The sequence below is a fragment of the Nomascus leucogenys genome, chromosome 13 (assembly GCF_006542625.1).
Source record: "Nomascus leucogenys isolate Asia chromosome 13, Asia_NLE_v1, whole genome shotgun sequence".
Taxonomy (NCBI): domain Eukaryota; kingdom Metazoa; phylum Chordata; class Mammalia; order Primates; family Hylobatidae; genus Nomascus; species Nomascus leucogenys.
Window position 1 is genome coordinate 63,311,889 of NC_044393.1, and position 22,588 is coordinate 63,334,476.

General features: G+C 36.5%; 1 protein-coding gene and 1 pseudogene across 1 annotated transcript in view; one reads left to right on the plus strand and one right to left on the minus strand.

Annotated features, from left to right (window-relative positions):
• FOXP2 (forkhead box P2) overlaps positions 1–22,588 on the plus strand; it is a 405,995-nt gene that overhangs the window by 2,126 nt on the left and 381,281 nt on the right. The window lies entirely within an intron of this gene.
• Positions 7,282–7,579, minus strand: LOC115837982 (annotated as a pseudogene).

A 22,588-nucleotide genomic window follows, 5' to 3' on the forward strand; every position in this document is an offset into this window, starting at 1 on the left:
TCTGTGCTCCCTTCTCCCTAGAAAATCCCTAAATGGAACTTGGTTCAAACCTCCTATTTTCAAATAATTTTTTTTTTAGTTTTATCTCCATTTCATCTCTCAAAGAAGTTAAATAACCTGCCCTACATAATACTTATAAGATGGGAACTAAAATGTTTCATACAACTTATAACTGAGATTATTTGTGTATGTGGGTAAATGCATAGTTGGGCATGTGGGTGGGTGTGTTTTACTTCAAGATATTCACAGCTATTTTCAGAGTTTCCACTGCAAGACTATTAAGCTCAAATGAAATATCAGTTTTAGTTCATTCAGTAAAGTAGAAATAATTTTCATTCACTTATTTATAGAAAGTTGCTATAAATTTCATAAATACTTATTAAAGATTAGGTATCATATGAAAAATATTTGCTCTATTTTTCAAATTATTAAAAAGTAAATGGACTATGTAGGAAGCTGATTTGGCAGACAGGGGGTTGGGTCAGCAGTTCAGATAGATAGCATACTGACATTCATTGTCAAAAGGAAACAGAGTGAGCAAGACTACAAATAGAGAGGGTTTAGAGTGGAGCTATTGAGAATGCAAGGTTGGAAACCAGCTTGCCTGGGTTTGAATGACAGTTCCAAAACAAACCTACCTTATGTGAAACCTTGAACAAGTCACCAAGGCTCTTTTACAGTTGATTTGTCAATCTAGAGAATAGAGATAACAGTTCTTATTTAATAGAGTTGAATTGAGGATTAATTGTGTGAATACATATAAAGGGCATAATGAACATTTAAAAAGCCAGTATTATTTTATTTTCTATTATATTCATTTCAATCGTTGACTGTATTCAGGCCACGTGGCAAGTACCCTGTATAGGATAATCTAATTTATGTCCAATCATGGGTCTTACAAGAAATGGGAAATATGAGTTAATTCTGTATCTTAGTTATTTTATGCTGTTATAACAAAGTACCATAGACTGAATGGATTATAAACAGAAATTTAATTTCTCACAGTAATGGGTGCTAGAAGATTTAAGTTCAGGGTGTCAGCCTCTGGTGAGGGCGTTCTTTCAGGTTATAGACTGCCATCTTCTTTCTCGTGTCCTCACATGGCAGAAAGGGGATGAGAGAACTCTCTGGGGTTCCTTTTATAAAAAGGACACTAATCACATTCATGAGGGCTCCATCTTCATGGCCTACCTACCAAAGGTTCTACCTCCTAGTACCATCACATTGCGGGGTAGGATTTTAACATAGGAATTTGGGGACAACACAAATATTCAGTGTATTGCATTATGTACCTGTGCTCTCTGTGTTTGGTTAGAATGTGTATTAGTTTTCTATTACCATATGATGAATTTTCATGTATTTAGAAGCTTAAAACAACATACATATATCATCTCACAATTTCTGTGGGTAAGGAGTCCAGGCACAGTTTAGCTTAGGGTCTTAAAAGGCTGCAATCAAAATGTCAGCCAGGTTGCATTTTCTTTTTTTTTTTTTTATTATACTTTAGGTTTTAGGGTACATGTGCACAATGTGCAGGTTTGTTACATATGTATCCACGTGCCATGTTGATTTCCTGCACCCATTAACTCGTCATTTAGCATTAGGTATATCTCCTAATGCTGTCCCTCCCCCCTCCCCCAATCCCACAACGGTCCCCGGAGCGTGATGTTCCCCTTCCTGTGTCCATGAGTTCTCATTGTTCAATTCCCACCTATGAGTGAGAACATGCGGTGTTTGGTTTTTTGTCCTTGCGATAGTTTACTGAGAATGATGTTTTCATTTAGAGCTCAGGGTCCTCTTCCAAACTCACGGGTTTTGGGCTGAATTCAGTCCACTGCAGTTTTAGGACTGAGATCCTCAGCCTCTAAATTCCACCTACAGCTCCTCCCGTGTGGCACTCTCCATACACAGTTTACAAATAGCAGCTTGCTTCTTTAAAGCCAGCAGGAGAGTCTGTACTGCATGCTAGCAAAATGGAACATATATATATATATATATATACACACACACACACAGACACATATATGTGTATATATGTATATATACACATACGTGTATATATGTATATATACACGTACGTGTATATATGTATATATACACGTACGTGTTATATATAACATATATAACATATATACACATATATATAACATATAACATATATAATGTTTATATATAATATATAATATATGTTATATATATAACATTAATACACATACACACATGTGTGTATATATGGATATGTGTGTATATATGTATATGTATAATGTGTGTATGTATATTAAAGTAATCATCAGAGTGACAACCCACAACCTTTGCCATGTTCTATTGGCTGGAATCAAGTCACAGGTCCTGCCCACACTCAAGGGGAAGGAATTTTACAGGGCATGAACATGGGGGCCACCCTAGGGACTGTCTGCCAAAGCATGTTAAACTTAAAATTCATGAAATATGTTACTTTAACGTTTTATAATTATGTTACAGTTAATAATATTATTGAAACATGTAAAATTTTATTTTCATAGAGTTTTCTTACAGTGTAATTCCCAGCAGACTATTACTCTTTGCCTAAAATTCATCCATTGTTTCAAGCTGGCCAAAACCACCAGACTAATTGTAGCCTAGTGTGGTATTTAGTACACTCCAGAATGTGGCAAAACCCAAATATCTTACCTTTTCTCTTTACTCTGATATGCATACCTTTAACTACATGTTTTACGCTTTCTTGCCTACACCTTTGTCAATGTACATCTTTTTCATTGTTTCTGTCCCATTCTCTACCTTTTTAAAGCACATTTAAATTTCTACCTTTTCCACTATATTTTTCTTATTTCTTACCTCCTTTTTAGCTAGCCTAGGACTTTTTCTGCATAGTATCATACCCCATCATAGTCAATCGGATGTTACAGACATGTGATCATTAATCTAATTCCCCTGCTACCCATAGAGATCACAGAATGTTGCTCATTTGTGTGTTTCTTACGATGTTGCATATAATAGTATCTTTAGAAATATTCACTGAATATGTAAAACACCTTCTTGATTTAGAACAGTGGTCTAACAGCCAGTATTCAGTTTGACAGTCATATTTCAGAAGATGTTCTTTATAAGTTATTCATTCTTATATTGGCTCAGTAATTTGAAATATATACCTCAAATAACCCTTAAGTTACTTGTGAGAATCCATTACAACTTACACCTTTGAAACCAATTACATATGGGAAAAACACAAATCACTGGAGTCCAGAGGGATAGCTGTGGTAGGCAGCCTCTAAGATGGTCCCCATTTTCTGGTTTTCACCCCATTATATTTTTTCCGCCCATATTTACCAGGGTTGGCCTATGTGATCAATAGAATATGGCACAAGTTCTGTTTGCTGGTATGTTGCTTTTCTGATTAGGTTATGCATGATATTAATACATATGTTTTGAGTTTCCTTTCTTTCTCCCACTGTCTTGCCTCTGTCTCTCTCTGTTTCTGTCTCTTATCTTTGTCTCTGTTTCTGTCTCTCCCATTCTTTCAAATGACTTGCTCTGGGGGAGGCTGGCTGCCATGGAGAGGTATTCATAGTGAGGAACTAAGCCCTTTAGCAAACAGCCAGGAAGGAGCCCACAAACAATTTGCAACTTCCTGAAAGACTCTGAGTCTAAGCCACCCAGCTAAACCACCCCTTGATTCCTGAGCCTCAGTAACTATTTGAGATATGATATAATTTGGCTGTGTCAGCACCGAGATCTCATCTTGAATTGTAGTTTCCATAATCCCCACTTGTTGTGGGAAGGACCAGTTGGAGATAAGTGAATCATGGGGCGGTTTCCCCATCCTGTTCTTGTCATAGTGAGTTCTTAGGAGATCTGATGGCTCTATGGGGGGCTTCCCCCTTCACTGGGCACTCATTCTCTCTCCTACCACCCTGTCTTCAGAAGTGCCTTCTGCCACTATTGTAAGTTTCCTGAGGCCTCCCCAGCCATGTGGAACTGTGAGTCAATTAAACCTGTTTCCTTTATAAATTACCCAGTTTGAGGTATTTCTTCATAGGAGTGTGAGAATGGACTAATACAAGATAATAAATGGTTTTGTTCTAAACTGCTAGGTTTGGGTGGTAATTTTTATGCACTCATAGATAATTAATACATTATATATTATTTCAACCCTCAAATTATATGCACAAATTTCAGCACTGCCCTTGACTTTGAGGGGAATATAAAGATTAACAGTCTATGAAATACAATGTCTCTCAGGCATATGTAATAGAAGAGATAGGTATGTATATTTACAAGATAGCCAAATGGAAAGAAAACGTGAAATGTTTAGATTCACCTGGAATACTGATTTCACAACATGCAGAAGCTGCTTTTAATATCTTGCCTATTGATCACATCAATGTTGGAGAGTCATGCTTACTCATGACTGCGTACATCTGTGTGCTGGTCTGATACTCATTCTTTGTAGAAGAGCTGCTTGGAATAAATACCCATATGCTAACAGGATCTGGGCTTGCAGTATCTCTTCTACTAATATATCGTGATAGTTTTCTGCTATCTTTTAATGTCCTTTATGGAGGTGTAAATACTAGAGTCATATGGAAGTATCTAGATATATGTACACATATTTGGAGTGCTGTACTTTGAAGCATTGAGCTCACTAGAAAAATAATACATTTGGTTTCCAGAAAAGTGAATTGAAAAGTATGTATCAGCAAGTAATAGAGCAACATTTAAAAAAATAAATTCTCAGCTGGGTGTGGTGGCTCACACCTGTAATCCCATCACTTTCAGAGGCCGAGGCAGGGGGATCACCTGAGGTCAGGAGTTAGAGACCAGCCTGACCAACATGGTGAAACCCCGTCTTTACTAAAAATACAAAAATCAGCTGGGCATGGTGGTAGGCGCCTGTAATCCCAGCTACTCAGGAGGCTAAGGCAGGAGAATCACTTGAACCCAGGAGGTGGAGGTTGCAGTGAGCTGGGATTGTGCCACTGCATTCCAGCCTGGGCAACAGATAGAGACACTGCCTCAAAATACATACATACATACATACATGTATACATACATACATACATGTATACATACACACATACATACATGTATACATACATACATACATAAATTCTCATTAGACCATAACTCCAAATTTCATTCCTATTGATGTGATGATAGAATTTGGACAAACGTAATGCACTATATTAAAAAAAGAGAAAACGAAAACTTGTTCATATTTTTTAAATGAGAGTTTATGTTTATAGTTTTAAATTTGTGGCTTGGAACTATCCGCTAGTAAAATTTTTGATATCGTTATACAAAATAGAAAATATGGATTTTAACTGGCCTGCTTTTCAATTCAACTGAACATTAAGTACCCTTTTAATGGTCTTATTTGCTGGGAAGTGCACCATTATAATAATCTGCTTTTTACAGCCCATATCAAATATGAACCAGCATCACTTATTACAAAGTTTGTGCTTTGGGAGACATTTTCACGGCATCTAACAGTACTACTCCACATTTCTTGGAATTAGTCTTTAATGATATCATTTTCCAAAATGAGTTGTTGCTCAAACTTACTGATTGTTTTGTGGTTAAAATCTAATCCAGCAGCTATATTTAAAATGTCCTACAAATTTGTAAGGAAAGGTTCACTGAAACTACTGTTACATTAGTAATTGTATGAAAATGCTATAGAAGAGATACCATGCAGCTTGAATGTTTTCGTTTTTTTCCCCTTTATGATATCCAAGGGATGACTATGAAACCTCATTTTAAACTGTTGGCAATTTGAGTTTTTACTATTGTCTGCCAGAGAACAGAGGACTATTACTGTAGGTGTCATGTAAAATGAAGTTATAGTCCGAAGCCTCCTTTTAGCTGTCAGCCTTATTAAGGAGCTCTTCATGTGTTGAACCTGGCACCTGGTGTTGTATAAGCAATGCATGTGAGAGCCTGGGGAGAGCTTTCTTTCTCTTTTCTGTGGCCTTTATTAGGCTTGGCTCACATTTTCACTGTTGCTTTGCCTTATTCCAACTTTTTAGCTGCATCTCACAGCACAGTAGGTCTAATGTAGATTGACTCCTTTGCCTGAAGACTGATTGAAACTTGTGTCTTGGAGTTGCTAATGCTCACTGAACCATTTTATTGAAGATAAAGTAAATAAAATAGATTGCCATATGAGAATTCTCTGAAATCAAATGGAATAATTTGCTAGGTTTAAGCTCATAAAGAAAGCACAGCAGTGAAACAGAATACTTTTTATGTTCAGTATATTAAGGGGTAAATATTCTTGATATATTAGACTTAAAATATTTAGGTTTTTCAGTACAATTAAATGTTAAATATAATTCTCAACTGCCATGTTATTTTGGTGTTAAACAATGGGTTCTCTCCAAGAGAGTAATATGAATAAAAACTTTTGGGACTACAATATTGTGATGATTTTTTTTTCTTTCTCTTTTTGTGACACTTAAGTGTATGGATCAGTAGTCTCAGATAATTTAATAAACAACACAAATGAATGGATTTGCCAGAGTACACTTTAGAATCTTAAGTTTGGAAAATAGCAGTAAACCTTAGCCTACCCAAAGATAATATTAATTTTGAGCATTTTATTCATTAATCAAGATTATGTGTTCACATAAGAACAACCTTTTCTGAAAAGTATTCTGTGGAGTTTTTTTTTTCTTTTTTGAATAAGACTGTTAGGTTTATTCAAAGAATAATTGCAATATATGTGTTTTACATATCATGTGAAATAATTAGGGGAAGGAAGAAAAATGTTAAAGTGGCCTTAGCATCTTGAATCCTGTGAACTTACAATAGCATATAATGCCACAATAACATATATTGACACATTTGATTTGTGAAATACAAAGATCTGAGCCCTTGCATGAAGATATTTTGAACATCTGATGCAGAGAAATGAAGATCTCTTATATGATTGCTGGGTCAGATGAAAAGTAAACATTTATAGAGGACAGATCAATAAAAGAATTTTGTAAGAAAATTTCTGAACTTGCTGATTAAAGGCAGTATCTCTCTTCAACCTTATAAAGATTCTGTCACATTAATCTTTCTCTTATAATTTATCTTGTGGTTTCTCCAAATTTAAGATAATTTCCATCTGTGCCCCTCTTAAATGTGTATAGTTAATTTTTAAAAAATTTTGCTAAAACATTTCATTTGTTTCACAGGTGATGATTTATGCTTACTTTTTAGTTATATCCACTATATGCATTTTTTTTTTTTCTGTCAAGCTACTCTTTATTTCAGGGAGAGGGCAGGGCAGGGGGCTCAGTCTTTCTTGGCAGCGACTTTCCTCATGGCTCCCAGAACGTTTCTCAGCTCCTCCTGCTTCCTCTTGGCGCGGATGTGTCCCCACCCTTTTCTCAGTGAAACTTGAGGGCCCGTTTGTCCTTGGAGACCTTCAGTGACTCCATGGCGCGCAGCTCCTATGGGGCGAACCCACACACCTCTGAATCATGTCCCGCACAAACTTGGTGTGCTTGGTCAGGCGCCCGTGGTGGCGGCTCTGCCTGGGCTTGCTCACGTTCTTGGTCACCTTGTGGCCCTTGTTGAGGCCCACTGTCATAGGGGTAGCCCAGAGCCATGGCTGCTGCTCTTCAATGGCGGCCGTAGCGGAAGCACTATATGCATTTTTTGCCTCTAAGTGCCCAATAGTCCATCAGTTCGCACAACTATTAACTATTTTTTATAATGATTTCCACTAACCCTGTCACAGTCAGGCATAAAAGATACATTACATTCTCATAAGAACAGTAAGCCGTCTGAAAGAAATCCTTGACACTTTTTTGCCTTTTAAAGTAACGTTTGTTAAGAAGAGCTGCTTTCGTTCTTGACCATGAATTTGACTATTTTTCTTCCGTGGGATTCAGTCAGTTTCGAGGTTCAGTCAGTTTCAGGGTTCGGGTTGTCTCCAAAATTATGTGAGGCTGAATAAAAATAAACATGCTCCATGTTCCCTTGTGAGTGAACTGACAGAGAAGTTACCACACTGCAGTTTTTCCTCATATAGTGGGGCTGAAGGTATAATTAGTTACCCAATATTTTTAAAATAATGCTGTTATTTTTAGTGTTCCAGTGCCGTTATATTGTATACTTATCTTCATTATTATATTCTATACTTATTTCCTTCTGATTGATCAGTAAGTGTTAAAGTCTATTCCTTTATCTAGAAGTACAACTTATTTGCTATGGACTCCAGCCATTTCTTTCTTTTGAGATTTTGGTTTTGAGTGTGAACTTGCCCTCAGGAAATCGTGTGTCAAGAAAAGTTTTCTCAAAATGAGGAGAGCATTACATGGAAATCTGACAAGGCTTAGTTCCTTTAACAATATATTCTAGACTTGTAGCAACATGCCAAACTGCAGATCAGAGAACTTGCAGCAGAAGAGCTGCGTTTGTTAAGTCATTTCCTGTGCTCACCCTTGACTTCTCCTGTCTCTCTGTTCACCACTTGTTTCTGCTTTGTCTTTATGCTTCATTATCCTTTTCAAAATGCTTCATTGTCTCCTTTATATTATTAGTATTAAGTAGTGTATGTTCTTTGATATTACTGTCTGGTCTCTCAGTCAGCACGCTGAGCTTCAAATAATAAAAACAATGATAGTAATAACAATAGTAATACTATCCAACATGTTGTAATATCAGGTATTCTTCTCAGTTATCCACCAGCATTAGCTCATTTAATATTCACAATCTAATAGTTACATACTTGTGAGGTAGAAGGCAATATAATCTTCATTTAACAGCTGAAGGTGTGGGGCTCAGAAAAGTTAAATAATTTGCCCAGTGTTACCTAGTTACTGTGTGACAGAACTAAGACTTGAACTAAGGCAGTTTAGCTTCAAAGCTCTCCAGTACTCTATTGCCCAGGACAATTGAACAACTTCTCATGTGTTTTCACTGGTGGCCTAAAACACAGTATGTATTTAAGCATAAAAAGGTTTATGATGCAGTTCCACACCTGTATATTAAATTTTTGGAAGCTAGCATAGTTGAAATCAGTTAACTTCTGAATTATAGAATGTATTTTAAATAAATCACTTTACTTTCAAATGGAGACACGTGGACTAAGGTATGAAAATATTAGTAAGAACTCATTAACCATATGTACAAAATTAGAAAGAATGACTTGTATTTAGTGTTTCAGTCAACTGAAAGGGATTGTTTCATATACTTTAAAATTTTAGTAGGCTAATATGCATTCTGAAACTTTATTTTTATTTTCACTATAGGTTTAATTATCTTACATAATTATAACAAAAATATACTAAAACTTAATTTTGCAATCTTAAAAATATACTGCTCAAGGTAAATAACTATACAGTATATCATTCAAGATGCTTTTGTGAGTAAAAAGGATTCTGTTAGTATTTACCCCAAGCAATAGGTATATATTGGGACTATCTTGGGTGAAGATGTATGGACACCCTACTTGAAGCAGAAGCTGTTAGTTGTCATTCCAACATCCTTTCTTCTCTTTTTTCCTTTGCTAACAGAACCCTCATGTTATTAAGACATACTTTATTACTATACATAGCATATACTTCATGGGAAACTGACCCCATATCTAGTTCCAAGAGGTGGATCCTGACTAGGTAAAACCAATTATGATAATCCTATTCTTTTGCCAGTATGGCTTATTTATATTTTATTATTAATTTAATAAATATTAAATAATGTTAAGTAACTTCTCTAAAGTTATATAAATAAATAAATTTAGTGTTTAATTTATTAAACATGAAGCCCTTTCTACCTTTTGATCAACTGAGATAGTAACTTTCTATTTAATATATTTCGATTTAGAATTTTTGTCACTTAAAGCTATAAATATTCTAACTAATATACTCATTTTAATCATTACTTGAGGAGTTGGACCCTCACCAGACTTTCACATTACAGGGATTTCTATTTGCATAATGCAGGGTGGGTTTAGGGAAGAGAATTGAGGAGCTTAATAGGGAAAACAGGGATGGAAGTTTATCTCCCAAGAGTTCAGAAAGGTTATTAAAATGAATCGAAAAGTGGTTTCTTTGTCTTTTGTCTTCTGAAAATGATTTAAGGAAATCAAAGGATTACACAGTACTCATTTACACTTTCAGGTTGACATAGATATTCCTTGCAATTTCTGTGACATTTTCTTACAGGAAGGCTTATTCCAATTCTTCCAGCAGCTACCCTTACACACACTCACACACACACATACACACACACACAACTTTACTTTTGGTGGGATTTTTGAGAGGAAATGAAAAAGAGATTTAAGCTACTAGCTTTTTCTTATCTGAAGATAGCTGCTTCTCTGGTTCTTATTGTTATACTTTAGGCAATTAGATATATAGATTCTATATTTCCTTACATCACAGATGACGATTCAATCTATATAACTATAGGAAAGGGAACTGGTTAAGTTAGAGCATATAAAACAATAGAATAACAAATAATATTTAGATAAATGAATAATGCAGGTGTGAAGCACTATTTAAATAACATATTTTCCTTAAAATATGTATTTATTTATTGGAAAATTATTATATGCAAAAATATCAGTGATTATTTCTGGGAGATAGAGTATATAAAAGATTTTCATTTTCCTATTTATACTTAATGATTTTCTATATTATTTCAACTTTGTTCATCAAACACATTTTTTTCCCGAAACAAGAAAAATTATTAAAATAAAATAGAAAAAGTTCTTATTCTCAACTGGTTGCAATTCTCTGAGTAGTACACTACTATAGGTATAATTAACCAGATGCCTCATTGCTCAAGCATTCTTAGTAATAAAGATTTAATATATCTTTTCTTGTGTTTCTGCTCAGAATTTTCATACCTGTAAAGACAATGTTGTTGTGAATCACAACATCATTAGAAACTGGAATTTTCACCTGGAGAGTTTTTTTTTCGTTGGTATCTGTACACTTTTCAAAACATGTAAATGTTAGCTACTAAATGGCTTATCTTTAAAAACTGTCTTTAATAAAATCCGAAAAGCACTCCTTTTCATTGTGAGAGATAATATAGAATTAATCCTAAGACAGAACTGACTAGGCCAAGTGATTCTTAGCCCCATGAGACAATGAGATACAAATCCCCTTTTACACAACCATGTTTTAATTCTCCCTTTACTAATATGAAAGGTAAACTTTTAGATATATATTTGAGATATATTATTTCAAAAATCAATATAATGTAAATGATTGATATGCTCAAATTAGAATTTATATTCCCTATCTTAACGAAATAGTCATATAAATGCCCTACTTGCAGAATAGCCTTAATTTTGACAGCCAAAAAGAGTGATACATAGACCATCATTAGTACTGTTTTTCAAAACACTGAAAACCGGACAAGTTAGAAACAAAACAAGTATTACTTTGATATAAGCATCATTGAACTCCTGGAAAATTCATTCTATATTAAGAATATAAAAATACCCTTATTTCATACATAAAATAAGGTTAGGTCTAGTCACAAGTTTTTTAGTTTCACAAATATTTGGAGAAAGTCTTGAAAGATGCAATAGCATTCCTCATTATTGTGGCGGACTACCAAACATAACTCCTGTCCACACATGTTAACAGTGTCTCAAATTGTTACATTCAAAAATTCTCCCCATAATTTTCCAAACTCCTCTTAAATAGTGGTATGCCCCTCACTGAGGAGCTTTGGTTTTGGTACAGGGAGACCTAAGTTCTTCATCTCTGCTACCATCTGTAAAGTTGGACAAGTGTGTTTATCTCTCTGAAGTTCAGATCTGTGATTTATTGATGGAAAATGATATAAATGAAAAGGGCATTTTGTACTGGGTGTCTATGATCTCTTTTAAGTATAACATTTTGTAATTCTGTAAAATAAAGTCTTCTATCTTATCAGCATAACTTGGAGGAATCCTCTAAGAATGTTTGTTTAGAAAGATTAACTTTCTAAAATGATTCCCTTGCATCTCAAGAGCTGGTCAACATCTTACACAATGAGTATTTCCCCTGACTTCCAGTACTTGGCATTTGTATAAATTCTCTGTGGCTTTCTGCCATACTTTTTAGGCAGCTCATTGAAGGTAATTAAAATGGTAGAAGTATCACCCATCGCTATATGACAACATTTGACTAGTTCAGCATTAGTGATTTGTATAAAAAGCAGAAGTGATTAATGATAAAAAGTGGAAGTAAATCTCTGAGGCTGTTGATTAGTAGAAGTCAACCCATAATTTACTCTTACTGAATTTTAACTTGTAGATTGTAATTATCATGATTACCTAACAGTATTTATTGACTTCTGTCTTACATGTAATTCCATATTTTGATCTTTATTAACTAATTCAAATGTTTTTTAGGAATCTCCAGGTTATAACAGTGGTTGGTAGAGCATGCACTCACACATGTGCAAATATGATTCATTCAGAGAAATTGCCATATACACCTTTATAGTCACAGCATATGAACTTTTGATGGTAAAACCACTGGGTTTTAGACATTTATATATATGTACAAATATTCATGTATTAATGAAAACCTATGTGGAAGTTCCTACTTGCTTCATACTTCTCAGTTTGAAAGCACTTTAAAAATATTAAATCATTTAATACTCAATAACTTTAAGAGGAGATAATACTATCATTTCTCCCATTTTAAAATAAAGAAACATAATTTGAAGTTAATAAGAATAGAGACAGTATTTAAACTTAAGCAGTTTGGTTTCAGAATCTGTAATTTTAGCCTATGAATTATTGTGGTGGACACACCGAAAGATAACTCTATAATGAGCCAAAGCTTTGTATAATTCCCTTCAATTGAGTGAGGGTGGAACCTATGACTTGTTTCTAGCTAATGAATATGGCACAGATTATAGAATAATCATTCCATAAATATATGAGACTCCATCTTAGCAGACTGGAGCAAGTGATTATTCTGCTGGACTTGAAGAAGCAAGCTGCCATGTTTTTGAGAAGGCTGGGAAATGGCCACATGGTAAGGAACTGTCAACAGCCTCTCAGGAGTTGAAAGGAGCCCCAGTCTAGAGCCAGAAAGAAAATGGAGATCTCGGTCCTACAAATCCGGGAATGAATTCTGCTGACAATCAAGTGAGCTTAGAAGGGGGTCCTGAGCTCAAGAAAAAGAACACAGCCTGGTTTATACTTTAATTGCAATCTTGTGAGAGCCCGAGCAGATGACTTGGCTAAGCTATGCCCAGATACCTGAGTCACAGAAATTGCAGGGTAATAAATGCATGTTCCATTTTGCATCAAGTTAGTCATAATTTGTTACACAGCAATAGGTAGCTAATACAATTTTGAACAGTTGAAATAAAACCCCATATCACTTGTTGTTAAATGAGTAATTGTCACAGATAACGTGGAACTTGAAATGATTTTTGAAGGATAAAATTGAGCTGTTTGGAATTTTGACTATGTGATTGTGAAAAATCCTATGCATACAAAAAAAGGTATGATTGAAGGCAATTATATTTACATTTGGGAAAATTTTAAGACATGTTTGGGAAATAGGAGATATTTATTAAAGAACTTACGATGTTTTAAAGGAAATTTCAACTTATAAAGTGAATTTGAAAGTCATTGAGTGATGTTAGTAGAAGGCTTGTTTGCCCAAAGCACTGGAGCAGAGGATGACTTCACATCGAGCATTCATCTTTCATGCCCTCTAGTAACCATTTTCCTTATCTCTTTTCTTTGTAGATCATTTTTAAACCTTTGTTTCCTAGTTAATCTCTTTTAGAACCAGAGTTTTACTCCTTCTGTGTTCTTAATCTGCTTACCGTTTTCTATTTGTTGTCTGCCTTAGAAATATGAAACTAGAGGTTTTAAAAAATCTTATTGATAATATACTTTTAATCTCAACTTTTGGGGCAAGTTTACTCGTTTCTTTACAGTTTAGTTATTGGTTAGTTGTGAACTTTGTGACTCATTGTGATGAATAATTTGTAAAATAAGTTAATTTTAAACAAAGTATATAAAAGTAGAACATTGACTATATAAACTGATGCTCTAAGAATGAAACATGAGATGTTTTATTCTCTTATTTATTCTTTCACATTTTATGGCTGCAGGCTTTATACCTTTATGAAATATTTCATAATTTTAAGTATATTGATGAGAATAAGTATGGCAAATACTTAACAGAAGGAATTCAAATGAAATTATAATTAGATAACATATAGTACATTGTAGTCTATGTAATAACAAATAGGTACATGGATTTACTTTAAATATTTTAAAGTTCTTACTATAGGATTATTTGCTTGTGATATTACAAGTGACCTAGTATTTGTGGCCACAGAAAGTAGCCTTTAGCAAACAAAATAAACACTCTAGCTTCTAAAGGTCTTTAATTAATATGGGTTTCCAAGTTTTACATCTTAAACTCCAGTGGCTAATCACATGAAGAATGGTAAATAAGTGTGAGGAGGCTCAATGCTAGACTGCAGAATAAATAGAATTTGTTAATAAAAAATTATATCATTCATTTTTATCCTTCATTTTTATATTGTTAAAATAGAGGCTGGGCATGGGGACTCATGCCTGTAATTCCAACACTTTGGGAGGCCGAGGTGGGCAGATCACTTGAGGCCAGGAGTTCAACACCAGCCTGGCCAATGTGTCGAAATTGTCTCTGCTAAAAATAATAAAAATTAGCCAGAAGTGGTGGTGCATGCCTGTAGTCCCAGCTAGTCGGGAGGCTGAGACATGAGAATCGCTTGAACCTAGGATATGGAGGTTGCAGTGAGCCAAGATTGCGTAGCTGCACTCCAGCCTAGGTGACAGAGTGAGACTCTGTCTCAAAAAAAAAAAAAAAAAAAAATACAGTGTGCATGTGGAAATGTCGTAAATTGAAGTTCAGATGATTTCTTTCTCTATAATCCATGTTCTCTTAATGATACTTTGTCTTTACTATTAATAATTAACATTTCCCACATGTTCTCCTTTGCACATCCACAAAAATGGTTTGAAATATTTCTGAAACAACGTTAAAGGCATTTAAGAATAGAATAGAGCATTTAAGAACAGCAATTCTGTGTGCTGAAAAGACATTAACTATACAAATAGTAAGCTAGATATATCATATATTTTGTCATTAAATATTTTATAAAATTTTTACTATGTTGTATTATTCTAGGTATTTTAAAAAGATTGTCATTTGTATGATTAATATAAGAATGAAAAAATACAATATGCTTGACCTCATTTGACTTTCTGACGTTGAATCATTTAAAAGGTTTGTAAGATGTTTAATTACCAAAAGGTATGATCATTATTCATCTCATCATTTGATATTTAACGTCAACTGAATTGCCTCCCTGGAGTGCACTGTGTTTCACAGATCAATAGATTTACCAAGAGCTTGAAGGAGAGCTTTAAACGTTCATTGAAAAGAAGGAAAAATATATCCCTCTTGTAAAATGGCTTACATATTCATTTCATCAGTTTCATAATTATTTTATTTACTTCTATGAATAAGTCTCCTTATAACAGTAGTTTTGGAGTATTACATCTCCTTTAAGTAAATTAAATTATAGTGTTAATCAGATTTGTTTTACTCAAATGCACTGAAAATTCTGTAACAGAGAAATACAGAGGTAGATTTCTTGAATAAATTCTGCTTTTGAGAGCTATCTTAAATGACTCTTATTTAAAATATGATTCTCAATATTCAGTACAACCCCTGTAAAATGATTCTTATAAAACCATTATTTTATATTCCATCCAGTCCTTACACATTTATGAGGAAATTGTACAGTAAGAAGTTTAGAACTGGAAGAGGAATTGTGCCTTCTTTCCCACTAGCTCCTTGGATGCTCCCTAGTTCTGATGTAATATCATTGAAATGCAGTTAATGAAAACATTTAAAGTCTATTGTATTTGCTCTGTGCCAGGTCTTCTAATCACTTTACACATATTAACTCATTTAATATTTCACCAGCCTTATAATATAGGTACTGCTATTCCCATTTTTGCAGTTATATAACTTGCCCAAGGTCACATAGCTAATAAATAGAAGAACCAGACTTGGGCCCTTGTAAGTGGGTCTTAACCACTTATAAATACTGTCCCTTGGGCACAAGGGGAGAGTCATAAAAAAAGCCCTTGGGCTTTTTCTTTTTTACACTTTAGCCAAACTAATGTTAATCTTCATGAAAAATAATCTAAGCTGTCACTTTCTGTGCTACCCCTAATCTGTGGTGGTTTGGAGAATGGTATATATATTAAAATAATAGGATTCTCAATGTGTTATTAGATTAGCCAGAGAGTACCAGGTCTGGTATTTGATTTTACCCTACTTACATGTAATAAGTCAACTTGTTACTCTTTCGTGGATTCTAGCAGAAGACATGAAACTCTTAGAGAGTTTCATGCAAGCCACATGAACATTAGTTTCCTTTGCTCCCAAGTGCTGCAGGGGTGATACAATATGGCCAAAATGGATCCTGTGCACACACAGGGTATTCATTACAGCTGAGGAACACTCAGCTAGGGATATCTGCTACTTTTGTAGAAAACAATAAGCAAGCCTGCTCTTTGTCCCAGATATAATACCTTATCCCTTAAGGTTATTCACTGCAAGCACAACCCTAAGAAATACACCAGGTGAAAACTGCATAGAATTTGTATTCTTGGTGCATCTGGCAAAAGGTATAGGAGGACCAGAAGCTCATGGAGAATGTCTTTTTCAAATCTGAACCCTGCACTATGTTAGTTTCTTATGGCTGCTCTAATAAATTCCTGCAAACTTAGTGGTTTAAGACAACATAAACTTATTATCTTATAGTTCTGGAAGTCAGAAGTATGACATAGATTTCACTGGTCTAAAGTAAAGGTGTCAGGAAGGCCATGTTTTTTTTTCTGGAGGTACAAGGGAAGAATCTGATTTCTAGCCTTTTCCAGCTTCTAGAGGCTGCCTACATTTCTTGGCTTGGAGGCTTCTTCCATCTTCAAAGCCAGCAATGACTGGTTGAGTCTTTCTAACATCGCATAACTCTGACATTGGCCTCCTCTGCCTACCTCTTCCACATTTAGGTCTCTTGTGTTTACAGTGGGTCCACTGGCTAATTCCAGATAATTTCCCTGTTTTAGGATCAGCTGATTAATAATCTTAATTCCATCTGCAATCTTAATTCCTTTTTGCTGTGTAACATAACTTTTTCAAAGGTTCTGGGGATTCAGATGTGGACATTTTTGGGAAGCCATTATTCTGCCTACCAAATATGCTGTCTTGGTTTTTGGTGAATTTTCATGAGTTGGTGATGTTGTTGGCCCACTCTGATTAACTTGACTGACAGAGGTTAGGATTAAATCATTCAATTTGTCTCATAAAGCATTTAACTAAGGCTACTATTAACAGGATTTCAAGCAGCAGGATTAAGGCCACCTGTAAATATTGATCGCATTTATGCCCCCCCGAGTCCTGGACTCAGCCAATTTTGAATAACTAGCCAGGACAGACTAGTAGGTCTTATTTTAGCCAGACAAGATGTAGTCTAAGGCCAGTTAATGACCTGCACAATGGACTTTAGACAGATACACTGATATTTAGTGTCATTACCAATAATTGCAGGGGGAAACAGGTGGACCAAAAAAGAACCCCCACATATATGCATTCTGTGGCCCTTTCTCCCTTATGTACAAACATGTAACTCAAAGGGGTACATCAGTTCTCTTCAAGATGCATTACCAAACTTTATTTGGATCATCTTTATACTTTAGTTTGGTTAAGTGACAGGCAGATTCACTGAATAGCTGCAACTATGATTGCCATACATTTCATAACCTTAAGCCAATTGAGCATCAGGAGAAATGTGAATTCATTTTAGGCATATTTAAATAAGGTTGGATTAGTTTGTGTGTTTGAATACATATTGGCATTGGGGCTGGGGAGAGGATGTTTAGGAGTTGCCAAAGACAGCATCAGGTACAACAAAGTAGTTTAGGTCTCATGATGTTCACATGACCTTGTCTGTTGTTGTAGCCTGTGGATGGGGATGATAAACTGAGCAACAGGTCCCATTACCAGCTGCAGAGCTGCTTTACTTAAATGGACCATGTGATTATTTTGCTGAGCTGTGGCACTAGATCTAGGAGGGAAGGAGCGTTAATTGTTCCTCACCTCTCACCTTCCAGGGTCTAAGGTGTTTTCACTTAGTGTCGGGATTGTTGCTTTCACTCCATAGCCACAAATTTGGCATACCACATTCCAGTAGCTATAATTTCATCTTTTTTCCAGACATCCTCTAGTTTCATCTCCATCTTTCATCTTAAAGGGCAAGATGGTAATAGAAGAAGAGCTTTTGTACAAAATAGAAACCCATGATAAACCCACCTTGGTCCTCATAGGCCACTGGGGGGGACTCAGTGAACAATATACTTAACCAATTAGTCATTATACTAATGACCTAGGATTATATTAATCCAACTAAAGTATACAAGGGACTGAACTACAATTAGTTTGAACTCCCTAGGTCTCCTCATAAGTGAGTTGCCACGTGGAAGGTATACCAACCAGGCTGGCTGAGGATTACTGTGGATAAAGTAAAGTGCATCATATCCAGAAACAGTCGGAGTAGAATCCTAAATTTTCAAAACAGGTCTATATAACCATCACCCTTTTCATTCTAGTCATTATCCAGGAGATGGTCAAAGGCGATAAACCCTTTTAAGGGACAGCTGCATTTAGTGACCAAATTGTCCTGCGGAAGTGTGTAGACCAAAAAGAGATGAGAGATAAAGGACCAGAAATATTTCTGAATTGCTTTTTGAGGATACTGTTACCAGTCTTCTACAATCCAGATGCCTGTGGAAGGTAGAAGCATGGACTGTTCATCAACTACCTTGGCTTGCAATCTATTGTAGGGTGATCTTTGCAATAAAAGATGTAGAATTGTCCATCTATAGGTGGTCCATAAAGCTGAAAATATGACATAGTTAAGTTTTAGGGCCACAATATCATGGCCAGAGTTGGCTGATTAGACTGTAAAGGTGCCATTGTAATCCAAAAAAACGTCTCAACAGCAGTGAAGCATCAACGGTAGTAGCCCTGGGAGGGAGACAAAAGAGCGATATAGTCAATTTGCCAGGGGCAGGTGGAGTCAGTGCTGTTGAGAGGTAATTCTCCATGATTTTCTCAAATTTCTACATATCTTGTAAGCAGAAGTACTATCTAATCTTTTCAGAATGTATTTTTAAGAGTGTATAGCAAACAGTTTTGGAAGATAGAGATATAGCTTTTATTTGCAGCAGAGAGCAGATTTGTTCACTTTTTGTTATAATAAAGACAATGTATCCTTCTGAGATAAAGATTAGACAAGTGTATCTCCCATTATAAAATATACTGGTTTCCTAAGGTAGGTGATCCTCTTTGTGTGCAGTTGTCACTTGGCTCTCTTCTCGTCACTGTGGAAACTGAAGCTCAGGAAACTGGTTTCTTGTTATCTATAATGTTAGACCCTTTCTCAGTTCTTGACAATCACCATACGATGTGTGGCGTCCTGTACCACTATACCAGTGCACCAGTTTATAGCAGGTGCTGTAAGTCTGGCATGCAGTGGTAGCTTCTGCATCGGAAACATACAACTCTGAATTGTGTGCCCAGTTTATGATGGTGGGTCCACAGCCATGACTGGTATGATGATGGATAGAGGTAGCAATAGTGGTAGTCTGGCTGGGACAGGCTTGATCAGCATCTTAATTCTAATTGATCTCATCAGATAACAGGCTTTTAATGTGGGCACCTTTAGGAATGACTCAAGATTGTCTGATCAGCAGCTACACTTTTTCCCCATAGTTCTCAGCTCTAAAGGGAGATATATATTTTTTTCTTTGAGACAGAGTCTCACTTTGTTGCCCAGGCTAGAGTGCAGTGGTGTGATCATAGCTCACTGCAGCTTCTGACTCTTGGGCTCACGTGATCCTCGAGCTTCAGCCTCCTAAAGACTGAGACTACAGCCACATGCCACCACACTCAACTCTTTTTTTTTTTTTTTAGATTTGGGGTCTTGCTATATTGCCCAGGCTTGTCTCGAACTCCTGGCCTCATCTGATCTTCCCACCTTGGCCTCCCAAAGTGCTGGGATTACAAGCATGAGCCACTGCACCTGGTGGGAGGTGTCTTTAATCTGCCAGTCTCTGCTTTTCTAAGTGGTAGACCAAACATCTGGGATATTGTCAACAGTCCAAGATATAGTAAAAATGTGGCAAAGCTCATAAAGTGGAGTTTTGGTTACTGCTACCTTGAGTTATGCCCATTGAGCTGAGTAAGTAAGCAGCAGCAGTATAGGAAACATCATGAAGTTTCAGCTTAGCCAGAGTATCAGGGAAGCAGGTCCAGGCATTTAGGGAAAGTCTATAAACTGAGGGACCAATTGAGATAGCAGCTTTACCTTGAGTGGTGTAGTTAGGATGAATGTCTCCTCCAGAGGGGTAGCTGCCGCTTGTGCATATAAAATTGAGATGCCACTGGGTCTAGGCTAGCTGGCTCTTGAATGTGCCATTTCCATTTGACTACAGAAGCCTATCAAGGCCCTTCCTAGCTTAATAGTCATCATGTCCAAGTTGACCCTACCCTCAAATGGGAATCTCAGGCCTGAGGGTCACAAGAGTCCTCCATATGTCAAGTGTTAGGAGAGCATAGTAGCAGATTAGCTGCCTTTTTTTTTTTTAAGTGGGTGTACAGTGGCTGAATCAGGCAGGTGGCACTATTTTACTGGAAATGGTCTTTCTGAGTACTCTGGCAGACACCGGAGTTTCTAGTTGAAGCTGTGGTTTTCCTTTCTCCTCTTTAGATTCTGTGTTTGTTGTTGTTGTTGTTGTTGGACAACCTGGGAGAAGTTAGGGAGGTGGAGTGGGGGACAAAGGGGTGAAATTACACATTTCTCTATCGCCTGTCTTCATATGGCCATTACTAAATAGGAGAATTTCTTCTGACATTTAAGGGACACTTTTTTAAGAGCAGGAGTGAAAGTTTATTAAAAAGCTCTCTAGCAGAAATGAAAGGAAGTAAAGTACACTTGGAAGAGGGACAAGTGGGTGACTTGAGAGATCAAGTGTGCAGCTCAACCTTTTGACTTGGGGCTTTATATGTTGACATACTTCTGGGGTCTTGTGTTACTTCTCCTCGATTCTTCCTTTGGGGTGGGCTGTCTGCCTGCACATGCTCGAGTTCACTCGACCAATTTCTGAGATCTTATAGGGAAGTTGCGGATCACCAGTTTCAGTTGTTTTCTATCTAGTAGGAGACTGCCTTTCCCTGGCGCTGGCTGTGACCAGTTATTTTAGAGAGACCGTTAACAACCACCTGACCATCACTTGATGGTCACCTGACATTCCTGATATGTGTGTGTCAGGTGGGGGAGGAGCCTCTCTTTCCCTGCTCATGACTGACTGACCTATTGTAACGTTTTCCTCCTCAAGAGTCCAAGACCCAGATTCTTTGGGGAAATGGATAAAGGTCAGTCTTCCATAACTGTTTCCTGCTGACAAAGGGGCAGTGGTGATGGTTCTGTGGGTCTTGGCCTCTTGCTAGCTGTCACGGCAGGAGGGTGGCTTTGTGGATTGGTGAAAGTGGTATCCAGCCAGGTCCAAGAAAGACAGGGGCAGGATTTCGCCATTGCCAAATATACTTCAGCAGTAGAAGCCACAAGATTACATTATTAAATTGTCCCAAGAGTCCTCCCAGTGCAAACCCCAGCTGAATGCCATTTAGTTATATTCTGGTGCGTTTTCCTTCTGCAGGAACTCAAACCAAGGTTTCTTATGTGTGCATGAGTTGGGGGCCAGAGTGACAACTGGTAGGAAACTATGTCATTCTCCAGCTAGGAGAACAGAGGGGAGGGGTACATGATAGTAGGGAGTCAAGTTTACAGGGACAGTAGGAGCAGTGGGAAGGAAAGTGAATTGTAGCCTTTTCTTAAAAAAAATTCTTTATTACTCTACATTTTACTTTTAATTGTTAACCTTTTGCGATGGACTTGGTGCTTTAGTTCTGGGACCCCTTTCTCTCTTGTATACCTCCTGGGCCCTGGAACCTCATTTGTTTTTGCCCCTGTACATGCTGCTGTATTTCACATCATAGTTCTTAGTGCCTTCTGACACTTGTGCACCCAGTGTCTTATTCTCCTTACCAGCCAAGCTGGGTAGGGCAGGAGGAGGTTGCAGCAGAAGCCAGATGCATGAACTTGGCCCAGTTTTTATTATTATTATTTGCATTTACTGTCTTTTGAGTGGCCACCAGGTGCTGGGCACTCAACCAAATGAACTTTTATGTATTCAGTTCACCCAAATCTCCATATTGAATAGGGAGGTCCTGATTGCCGACATTGTTTATTTTGGGTTTGTGGAGTCCATGATTCAGTAGCCATAGTCACATTGCCTTTTGTCTATGGTTGCTGGACTTGCTGTCCTATTGTCAAGAAAACAACATATTCTTTTTGCTTTTAGAAGAGTGAGGAGCAATCAAGATATCATTTGGGCAGCTTGTTTTATTTCTACCTCTCTCTGTTTAGCCTCTAAACATTATCTTAACTCCCATTCATTAGTCCTTATTCATCCCTCATCTAATACATAGGTGAGAAC